This window comes from Gymnodraco acuticeps, unplaced genomic scaffold, assembly GCF_902827175.1.
Source record: "Gymnodraco acuticeps unplaced genomic scaffold, fGymAcu1.1, whole genome shotgun sequence".
Lineage (NCBI taxonomy): Eukaryota > Metazoa > Chordata > Actinopteri > Perciformes > Bathydraconidae > Gymnodraco > Gymnodraco acuticeps.
In genome coordinates this window covers 313,531-325,965 of record NW_022991582.1, presented here as the reverse complement: position 1 = coordinate 325,965, position 12,435 = coordinate 313,531, and positions in this window count along the sequence as shown.

Genomic DNA, 12,435 nt, shown 5'->3' with positions numbered 1-12,435 from the left:
CGTAGTGCATGGTCCGACAAGGACAAACAAATCAACGTAACACTTTAATATTACAGATCAACAACACAGATACGATTCTCATTATTCATTTTATATACATTTTATTTATATAATGAAATCGATTTTTTGTTTGTTTTATCTGAGTGTTCCAGGGTATTCTCTGAATACCTTGAAGGCCCTGACGGTTCACCACTGATATTTGTATATATATTTGTTTTATATTCGGGATTGTGGGATACAGTATTTCGATCTCTGTCTGTACACGCAAACTGGAAGATTGACAATAAAGTTGACTTTGATTTGGCATACAATTAAAACATAAAAGAACCCAAAAACTGATAACAATCCAACTATCAATGGAAGAAAACCCCCCCGAAATATCCTCATTGTCACGTGTGATGAGGCCCGTTTTATGACACGATCCCAAAATAAATATCCCTCAGTTTATTCAGTCATTACTCATTGTAGCGTCAGAAAACGTCGGAGGGATGTAATTAGCAAACTACAACGAGGAGCCTGACACATTTAGACGAAGCTCGAGTATTTCAGGAGGAAAAACTAAACTCTCCATGACTCAAGTCGACCCGAGGAGGATTTGATCTTGACTTGTGACGATCATTTGAGAAAAGCATGATGTTAAACCCTAAAATAACTCATTTGATCAGGCTTTATTCGAAAGTGGAGCTGCAGTTAATTGAACTGGAAGACTTACTTACTGTATGTTGATAATATGTGCTTTTCCTCATAGGGTTAAACTATGAAAAACGACCAAAATAGCCACGTTTAATATCACCATTCACATTCACACCTGGTAAATATACCAATTTAAAAGTGCGCCATATTCACTAGGACGTTTTATATTGTGCATGATAATAGTATATTGTATTTAATTGCAGCACAGCAGAAAGCATTAAACGGTGTCACGGCTTAACAAGGGATGTTTGTCACTCTGTTATGAACACTGCTTGGTGAGGTTTGTCATTACCGACGCTCTCTGTGTTCATAATGGGTCTGAATGATGTCCTGAGCTGCTGGCCTGCACTTAGTACCGTCAGTGATTATACCTCGGCCTTTAATATCTGCTGCAGTCGTGGCATCATGTTGGAAAGGTGGGGGATGAAAATATGAGGTGGCAAACAAAGATTAGATACAAGTACTGCTAAGAAACGTTGAATTTCTAGTAAGTAAAACGGGGAAAAACGTCTATAAGCGAGGGTGAAAAGGCACATACAGTGAGTGATGACTGCAGGCAGGCGGGATGGCAGAATGATAAATGACCGCGAGAAGGGATAAGCTCCTTGCAGTGTGACGAAGTACCGGATGATGTTGAAACCAACGCTCCTTTTATGATTTGTCTCACTGTTGGACATGTTCTTAAAGAAGAGCATCGTCAATTCTGCACATTAAAGTCTGAGTGTGTACGTCTCTGGTTGGTTTTTGTATTTTTGATGGCACCTTAAAAAAAGGAGTAGCTCTACTCATCTGATTGTACCTGTAATGACAATATAGGATTATATTCTTCTTTAACCCTTAGAGTGACTGGACCCTACACTCTTCCATAAGTGGGTAAAAAAGGACCCGTATTAGAATAATATGTGTTTTTATGTCATTTTATTTAAGAAAAATCACTTGTATAATATGAAGTATTATATTTTGGTTCACACTAGAAATATTTTATATTTAATTTTTCACTATTTATACTTTTAGACATTTCTTTTACATTTTGAAAAAAAACGTTTTCCGATAGGATTCCATAGAAAATGCATGCGGGTAATTTTTGACCCACTTATGGAAGCTTGTGCTAGTAATACAAAAACTACAATTTCTTAAAATATACATTTCAAATTTGAATGGCATGATATCCAAAACATGTTTTTTGAGGAATAGCTGGAATATGAAATGATAAAAAATGTCATTACAAAGATACTTCAAGAAAACCACCTCACCGGGTAAAAAATACCCACTTATGCATCTAATGGTTAATGTTCAAAAAGCTATCTTTTTCTTTCTCATACTGCCTGTGCTGCAGCACCTCTTTTCACCCTCTGTCCTATTTGTAAAATGAAATGTTATAATTCATGTGTATGTATGCATATCTGTTTTGTACTGTATATTTATTTGTTCTACTTCAAAAATAAATTGTGCATTTGTAACTTCAAGCCTTGATCTCCTTTTTATATACATTTGGGTGATGTTTAATTTTCTAAGTTAAGTCAGTAAGAAGTTTAAGGAAACTGGTGAACTTATCATTATAATAAGAGTTAGAAATAAAAAAACACTAGTTTACTTAGTATGGAAATGTAAGTGCCATTGCTGCCTTAAAAACACGAGTCAACATAACTTGAATTTGTGAATTGGAAATAAATATAGTTACAAGTTCTCCTTGCTTAGAATTGTGAGTTTAGATAAGGTAGAATTTAAAGTTGATTTGACTATAATTAACATTTCTTGAATCGTAAAATTCTTAATCTTTAACTCAAAGTATTAAGTTATAACAATGGATGATCATTAATAAAAACAACTTGTATAACTTAACTTAGTGAGTTGAAACAAAGTACATTTTGACTTTAAGTCAACTCATGTATATAAGGTAGCTCTTGAACTTGAGTTTTTAAGTTAAAACACCCTATTTATTTTTACAGTGGGTATTTGGGAGTCCTACTGAATGTGTGATAATTGTAAAAAGTATTTTGTCTGCATACGGTTAGATACATTGCCTCGAGTGATGTCAGTTTAGTCAGCGTCGATTAAGGCTGAAGTTGAAAATGATATACATCTGGTAAAGGCTAGCAGTTTGAGGCTTCATTCGCCGCTGCTATTACAAATAGTCTGAAACTGTCTGCGGTGCGGTTGAGTTGCATTGTGGGTAATGTAGGCGCCATGCTCAGTGATTATTAAAAAGAATGTTACCATTATCTTACTTTGTTTTGTTGACACGGAGTAACTTAATAACTCAAAGTTAACTCAAAGGCTTAGGAGAAAGAAGACAGAGGATGTTAACTAAACTAGAATGACTGAAATGTTCAATATCATCTGATGACTAAAAGAAGACTCAAATATCATCAAATTTCAGCTAATACATTAAGCAGAGACCAAAGGATAGAAATAAATAAATAACTGATCAAATGAACACTAGAGGCCTGGCCACGAATTAAGGAATCAGCAGATCATAATTTTTTTGACATTTCCATCACTGATTCAAACCAAAAAGCTCCAAATGGAAACAGCGTCCCCCCCAATTTAAAAGGACACGCCGGATTATAAGACCAAAGGTGATATAAGTCAAGGTATATGTTTGTTTCCACGTGAGCCCAGTCAGAAATGGAGAAATAGGACTCAACCTGCTATGACTTGCAACTTGTGTACAAAATCCAAATTGGGAAGCATTTAGCTGTGAGTGAAGCCTTTGATCCACAAAAAATAAAAATAAACAGATGTAGAGAAACTAACAGCAGCAGAATAAGAGATTTGAATAAAAACAAGTGCAGTGACTCTGCATTTTCTTTGTTTTCTCGTTCCACTGACTCATCCCTTTGAATGAGCACATTCACCCTCACTGACACAACGTCTCCCTTTCTCTTTCTGTCCTTCCTCCATCCTTCCTGTCATCTCTTCCTCTTGAATGCTTCTCTCCATCTCCCTCTCTTTCTCTCCGTCCTTTCTCTCCAGCTGAATCCTCAGTTGTTTTGTTTGGGAGAACTTCCTTTCTGTGGCTCTTTTTTCCTCCCCTCCTTTAGAAGAACCGGTCTTGTGATGAGAAAACAGGAACTTCCCTATTTTTTGGGGAAAACACACAAACTCAAGAGCCATTAGGCACACACAGTACGTGCTTTTCTATTAAATGTGGTTGAACCCAAACTCCTCAGGCCCTATTATGCTTTGTGTGGTTTTCCCTTTCCTGTAGTGTGCTATTTTGTTTTTGTAAATCGTCTGCAAAAGCTCAAATCCCCAAACGGTCTAATATAATGGTCTAAAATAGGCTAAGGGGGCGGGACATCTCTAAGCAGTTGACCAATCACAACAAAGCCGCCCAGCTAACCAATCAGAGCAGACTGGGCTCTGGTTTCAGACAGAGGGTGAAAAGAGGTGCTGCAGCACAGACAGTATGAGAAAAATAAAGAGCTTTTTGAACATTAAAGCATGGAGACATGTCACAGTAGAGACACTACATATAGGGCCCCTTTAAATGTCATTTATATATGAGAGAAAGAGAGCTTGTATTAGATCTGTTTCCTGTTTGGCAGTAAGAACAGCTAATTCCACATTCCCAAGGATGTAAACACACACACACACACACACACACACACACACACACACACACTCACATCCCATGTTATGTGCAAATAGCACTTCTGATAGGACGAATTGAATGCTTTGTTTATTTCTGAACTTTCTTTTTTGATTTTGAAATCTTGTTAGCTTTCCTTTGTTCCAGAATTCTGTAAAATATTGGATGGACCCTTTAAATACCCCTCTACAAATGTAGTGCCCATTTTCTTAGTTTTTGTTATATGAATCTTTAAAAAAACATGAATATGGGTTTCCTTTTTTCAAAACGCTAGGTTAAAGGTGGGGTAGGTAAGTTTGAGAAACCGGCTCGAGATACACTTTTTGTTATATTCCTTGGAATGCTCTTAACATCCCGATAGCAATGAATATCTGAAGTGCTTTGACAAAAAATCCATAAAAAAACGTCATCTGTGGAAGCCGTAGTACTGTAAAAAGCACGACCAATCATTTTAGCCGGCCCGGCTAAAGTAACTGGATGGCCTACCTGCCTGTCAGCCTTCCATCTGTGCACAAACTTATCTCGTGCCCTCATTGGTCATGTGCGCGTTCGTGTGTGTTGGAGGAGGGGCTCTGTAAGGAAGTGGCAGATTTTTTCCGGCTGTGTATTTTCAAATTCTAGCGCACTCGAGCTGGTTTCTCCAAAATTACCTACCCCACCTTTAAGCCGTTGAATTTGCTTTTTGTTACCAGAAATATTCAGACTTGGAAATCCATAGTTTTATGGTTGCATCACAGATATCAAAATACCATATTGTAGATGTCTTCTGCATGTTTTTTATACACATAATCCCCATGGTAACAGAGCTTTAAAGAGTGAAAGAAAGACTGAAATGGGCAGAGAGGGAACTTTAGTCGCTCCTTTGTAAATGGAGCATGTTGTGAGACTCCTATAGAGCGGCTGATGGATCAATGCTCCATACTGTGCCAGTGTTTTCTCCACTGTAAGGTTCCCTTTTCGCACTTCCCTTTCTATAAATCAAACTCAACGTGAAAGCTTTTTGTTACAAAAGCAAGCTCGAACAAATGTACTGTTTTTTTCCATATGTGCTAATACAGTTGCAGAATCAGGTTGTATACCTTTTAGATCTCACTCTGTTCCTTGTTCTACAAAGTTTGTGATCTCCTGTCTGTCTGTAATCTTGAGAGCATTTCCATGAATCCCAGCATGCTAATCAACATATTACCTCGCAGGCAGCCACAGATCATCAACTGACTCATACGTCTCCCACTGAGAGCTATTTGAATATCTGATGAAAAATAGGTTGTTTTTCAATACATCCAACACACTCTCACTCCCTAAGCGTCCAGGAGCGACGTTTGGTCAGTGTCCGTGGCGTCCAGTTGTGACGCTCCTAGGCTCCTTCAGCGTCATAAAGGGACGCAAATAGCTTTCAACTGATTGCAATGTATTCCCATCTGCGGCGGGATTTGACGCTCATGGAAGCACGGCATTCGTTTGTGTCGACTGCCCTTAAAGGCAATGTGAGCGTCCATTCCCATTGGATAACGCAGAATTGTACACCCGGAAGTAAGTATTCCTCTTACTGTCGATTGATTTTACAGTGATATCTGCACTACTCATCGACTAAAAAACACCAGATTATCCTTGTTAATTACACAACATTGATTGGTTTAAATTGTGTGCAATGCTTTTGTATTTTTCCCCTTCGATTCGGAGAAACAAATATTTTTTCGGAGTAAAGGATGGCAGAAGACACTACACTACCCAGAATCCCCAGCTATCGTTTGGACTACACCATGTGCTCTGTTTGACAAACCCCGTGATAGTCCTCAAGCTCTGTGATTGGAGAGTGTGCTCCGAGGGTTACGCCGAGCCTCGAACAGCACTTGAAATGGGATGGAACCACGGCAGACTGTCCAAAACTGGATTTGAACGGGTCCACCGCGTCCCCCCCTCCCCCACCCCGTTCCCAGAACTACACATGCTGGCTATTCTGTTTCGCAACATGTTCTCTATCTGTGGCACGTCTCTACTGGGAGTTGTAGTTTTAAAAGACGTTTTCGTATTTCCCATAATAAGAAGTTGCCCGTATTAAACTGTGTACATCCCTGGAGGTTTAGGGGATAGGAAACACTCAAATTTAACAACTTAATAAATGGGTGAAAATTGCTTGTGCCCATAATGGGCAGCATTAATATATATACCCACATGCCAGCTAAGGTCAGAAGAGCTTTATTTAACAGCTGGTCTTATGTTTGTGACCCCTGTTGTTAATTGATAACATTACATTACATTACATTAATTGATAAGCCTGAAACATGCACTTGTTAAGGTTCAGAGGCAAATTTTGCAAATATGGCAGTAGCCATCGATCAGCTTAAGATAAGATATACTTTATTGATCCCAAGTTAGAACATTTGCGTTACATCAGCATGTGTAACAGTTGTAAATATGCAGTGGTGTTTATTTGTAAATCATTTAGTATAATCACACAAATTCTGTGTTTTATATTTAACAATTCTGTGTTCTTTATTTATTGATTGTTCAATACCTGACAAGGCCGGAGATGAAATATCTACATACATCTTATAAGAGTATAATACATTATGTATAATATCAGTTAAAATAAGTGCTTCAACATAGTTAACATTGCTGGAGGTATGGACAAATATTGATAGATGTCTTGTAATGCACTATTGAGGAACCTGCGACCCAAGTTTTTCATTCAATGCAGAACGACACCATAGTTGTGTAGGCCTATATGATATGTCAATAAACCTTAGAAAATCTTGAAATCTTGAAAGGGATGTGCAAAATAGTCATTATATACAGTCTTTAATTAACTATTAGTAGAGAACAACGAGTAATGAATATACTTTATAGGGATCCTATTAATATCTAATAATAAAAATTATGAAATTCAATAACATGCTTTAACCACTAGGTGTCCCTTTATATCAGGTGTGCACCTTTATGGTGTAAATACAGCCTATCTACCGATTGGATCAAATAGAGGAGACGTATTGTGTGAAAATAAATGTAAGATGTTGTTTAATGGCTGATATATTTATGATCCACGTCACGTTTTCAGTTCCTCATGTTTGTCTAGAAGTCTTCTCATCAGGGCTCTATAAATACAGAACTAAGGCAGATATGTAATATTTAATGCAGCCGAACCGTGTATTACAAAGCCGTTATGTGATGACTTCCAAAGAGAAAAGCAAGCACACTCGGAATAAAGTATTTATTATTTTTTTTAAAATGTTTTCGGTCTGTTTCCGGTATTTGTTAATGACGATGTGCTGTGAGATGTGAGACTGGAATTGCACAGGGGGAAATAACGTAGGCTATCTTTAGATGCAGATTTTGTTAAACTAATATGTTTGCGCTGTGGACCAACACTATACATTGACGGGGAAGGGGGTAGCAATAAAGATAACACCATTAAACAGTTACACAACATAACAGAAATAATATCGATAGCAGCGTCCCTAGCAACCACCTTGGTAACAATGAAAACGTCGCAATTTCCTGAAGTAATCTTCGTAATAACTAGCAAACTAAAGATCATGTACATCCACTGCACACATAATCTGAAATAACAACTCATATTTCTCACATTAAATGACATCAAAACGCATTTTAATGGCCAAACTAACTTTAAAATAGGCATTTTCCACCGAGAATAAAACGAAGTTCGGCCATGTTTTCTTTTTCTGCATGGAGAAATTTGAAGATCACGTGACATAGACCGGGGTTTGTCAAACAGAGCACATGGTGTAGTCCAAACGATAGCTGGGGATTCTGGGTAGTGTAGTGTCTTCTGCCATCCTTTACTCCGATAAAATATTTGTTTCTCCGAATGGAAGGGGAAAAATACAAAAGCATTGCACACAATTTAAACCAATCAATGTTGTGTAATTAACAAGGATAATCTGGTGTTTTTTAGTCGATGAGTAGTGCAGATATCACTGTAAAATCAATCGACAGTAAGAGGAATACTTACTTCCGGGTGTACAATTCTCCGTTATCCAATGGGAATGGACGCTCACATTGCCTTTAAGGGCAGCCGACACAAACGAATGCCGTGCTTCCATGAGCGTCAAATCCCGCCGCAGAGGGGAATACATTGCAATCAGTTGAAAGCTATTTGCGTCCCTTTATGACGCTGAAGGAGCCTAGGAGCGCAGCTGGACGCCACGGACACTGACCAAACGTCGCTCCTGGACGCTTAGGGAGTGAGAGTGTGTTGATACATCATGTATTCAGTTTGGACAAATGTTGGCATTTCTAATTCGTTATAAAAGGGGAAGTTAAACCCTCCAAAAATGTTGATCTTTATTGCGTACGTACATTTGGATGCTTGTGTATCTAAGGAGTCATTTCTTTTGCTCTGCAAATGACTTATTTGCAAACATTAACAACAATGTGCCCATTGTCTCAGAGGAACAGACGGTGAGAGCGCTCCTTTTCATTCAGCCGGTCACAGGGGGAGGTCGTTCACACCGTGAGAGGACTTCATTTAGCAACACTATATGAGAAATTTTTTCATGTCACATGTTTCATGATTCATTTGCTTAATCTGTTAACATTGATGCACCAACCTTTAACCCTCATCCGGGCATAAAAAGGGTTTAAACTTTGATATAATTTCTAGTGTTTCCACTGCAGTTTATTTAACCTGTTCTACACCGCCTCCCCGATACCGAGGGGAAAAACGCGTCATCTGCAGGAAACGGCGTCTGAGGGCATCTTAATATTCAATAAACTATGAATGTTTTATATCCATGCAACGGGAAGAAACTCAGCTAACTGATCTTTTTTCTTTTTTTTAAACCCACAAAGCTAACGCTCTGCCTCTGAATTAGCCACGAGCGGAAAAATGCTAACGCATTACTGCACAGAAACTCACTCATAACACCCTTAGTTATAGTAGCTGCACGTCCAACCCACCGATTCGCATCGTGAGATGACACAGAATCGATAGGTACATACATTATCACTCCATGATAAGAACTTGCGGAGATAGTAACAAGAACAGACATCAAAATATGTGGCTTTAGGTAGCTAAAAACGGCAAAATGGCTTACCTTGGTCGTAGTCTGGTCAAAAGTGGTCTTCAATGGCATTAAAACGATAAAAATGCTGCTGAAGTTAATCCATAGGTTAATCCAATGTGTCTGTGTCCCTTTGAAATGATTTCTGATAATCCATAAGCAATAAACTTGCTTTTCCATTTTCAGATGTCAGAGCGAGAGATAGGTTCGCTCTCATGCAAAACTGTGTGGGCATAGCTCTCATTTCTCAATGGTAAGGTGTGTGTGTGTGTATGTGGAAATTCCCCTTCGATTCTAACGGCTCTAACGGTCAAAAACGTCATCCAAGGGTATAGTTTTCACTATAAGTAAAAAATAATTTTTGGACGGACACTATAATTTACAGTTTTTTACTGTTCAATCTGAATTTTCTTTAAAATAAAAAACATCTATATTGATTCTGACTTTTCTACATCCAACTCACAGGTTTATCATTACGTTGAGAACAAATATTATTAATCTTCCCCTTTTAGAAGTGTAGTTATGATCATTTGTTCTGGGAATGTCATTTTCGAGCCTGAGACCTGAACAACAGGCTCAGTGCTTATCAGGTTAATACACAGCTTTACAGAAATGCACTTAAAAAGAGTTGAAGAACGTAAACGAGGTGATTACTCAGCAGTATTCTTCTTAGTAATGAAACAAGATGGAATAGTATTTGCCTGGATGTTTTATCAGTATATTTGTAGCCTATCCCTAACCCTAACCCTATATCACAAAATAAATGAAAGAAACCAAACACAATTAGTTAGGAATATAATTTAAACCCAATAGGTCCTAATCACATTTAATTTTTCCCGCTGACGGTAACTAGAAGTACAAACAAGTCTTTAAAAACAAATATGTTACTGTACTGAATCACCATTGAAGCAAAGCTCATCATTTCCTCATTCAAAGCTGATAGCTGTTGCAAAGAGTCGGCCTCTAAACATTTAACTAAATGATGCTTTCGTATGCCTGTTTTGCACACAACTAATTGTAATGGTTGTTGAAGACATATCGAAGGTCACTTTTCTCCACAGACACACAAAGACCATCTTTTCTGGCTGATCATGAGTGTGGATCGTAAAGTAATCTGCATCTAAAAATAAAGTCAATATAATTTCATAAAATCAAATAGTCATAAGGCTTTGATTTTTTGTCTAGCAAATGTGTGTCTTAGTACATGCATGTGTGTTTTTATGTATTGGTGTTAAAAAAAGACTTCCTCCTTGCCCCAGGACCTGAGACCTCACGACAAAGGTTGAATTAATGTCCAAATATTTGTCATGAGTTATGGACACACTGCAGAGCATTACTTATTTCTTTGATGAGAATTTGAGCACAGATTGAAAGACGGGAGGTCATGAGATGCACCACATATTTTTGGAAATTTCCAGACCACAAAATATTGCTCTGAGCGACTGATCAAAACAAAATAAAAAATATTGAAAAAGATCAAACTCAGTCATACTTGTTCTTTTCATTCCTTTTGTGTATTTGAATCTTTTGACCATAGCGACAATTGATATTGTACCTTCAAATAAAAAGTGAAAAATATTACGTTCACACGCACCTGAGGAAAGTGAAACCATTAGAAGTCTTTAAAACTATATGCAAGCAGGACCATTTCTCTCAGCGGCTTCATGTGTGGTTGTGGACACTCTGCTCTCTCCAAAACCTGTGAACGTCCGGTTTTAAGTTACTCTTTAAAGACTGTGCACAAGAGCTAAAGCAGCTGTACACTTCACACCCACATATGAGCATTTTGGAGGGATGGATGGAGGCTGTTTCAAGGATAAATCTTCAAAAATATAAAGATATTTTTAGCTGTTTTTGAATCCAGTTAAATTGTACTGCATGCAGCATGGCAGCCTTTCTTTCAGGAGGACAGACATGGGAACCTGAGGGATGATTTAACTTCATTTAATGGATCAACACCCAGCAGCACAGATCCTGTTGGCTCGCTGTCACTTTTTAAAAGAATGGAGTTGGGGTTGGAGGGGTAGAGGTTTGGGGATGGGGTGGTGCGGTGGTGTTGTTTTGGATCGTGTGATGGGAGGATGAGGCGGACCGGATAGCGCGGTGACATCAGCATTGAAAAATGTGCGTGCAAATGTGTGTGTCTGAGTGTGTCTGAGGAAAAGCAGAATTGGGAGGAAGCGGGACAAACAGAGCTCTCACTTTGTGCTTTTTTTCTGAGCTGTGCAAGGAGAACATGAAACAGCCAATCAAAGAAATGTATGAATGATAATACAATTTTAGATGAAGTCAGTTTGTAACATAAAGAATATAGCACATCTTAACATCCATCCTTCCATCCAAGATTTGACAGTGGATTGATTTTCAAAAATATCTCTTCTCTTTCCGCACATTGACCAGAAATAGTTTTAAGTTTTGCTTGTTAGCAACGGCAGTAAATCACTGGCCAAAACACTGAGTATGATGCATGACAAATTCTAAGCTAAAGGCGGTGTCATGTTTAACGTGATGATGTTTACTGGTCTTATTTTGTCACGTGTTAGCAACTGCCGTTTTGAAGATGCACCAAAGCTTCATACATTCATACAAGTGGGGTATTATCTGACTTATTTTATATTATGTAGAACAAAACAAGAACATATCTTAAGCTTGTGTTAACCACCTTATTTATAACCAAAAAAGAATTAAAAAAACATTGACTTGAGGTAGCCTAGATGAGGTCATGCAGTGCTAACGCTAACTAATGTCCGTGTTCAGGACAAATTCCTTCAACACTATATATTGCAATGTACTGGACTTTTTGTGGAAACCCAATTGTGCCCAATGTTTAGTTTCTGAAAGTAAAACATACATTTCTCGATAAAAGCTATCATGTCAATATGGACCAAAATATCTGAGGAATGTTTCCAGCAGCTTGTTGAGTCAATGCCACGAATAATTAAGGCAGTTTTGAATGCAAAAGCTGGTTCAACTCGGTACCAGCAAGGTGTACCAAATAAAGTGGCTAGTGAGTGTATATTGCTATGTAGCCTACTGGACTTTCTGTGGAAACCAATTGTTTCCAAAAAAAATTATTCTGATAGTAAAATATACATTTTTTTTGCGAAACTATCCTAAAATGTTGGA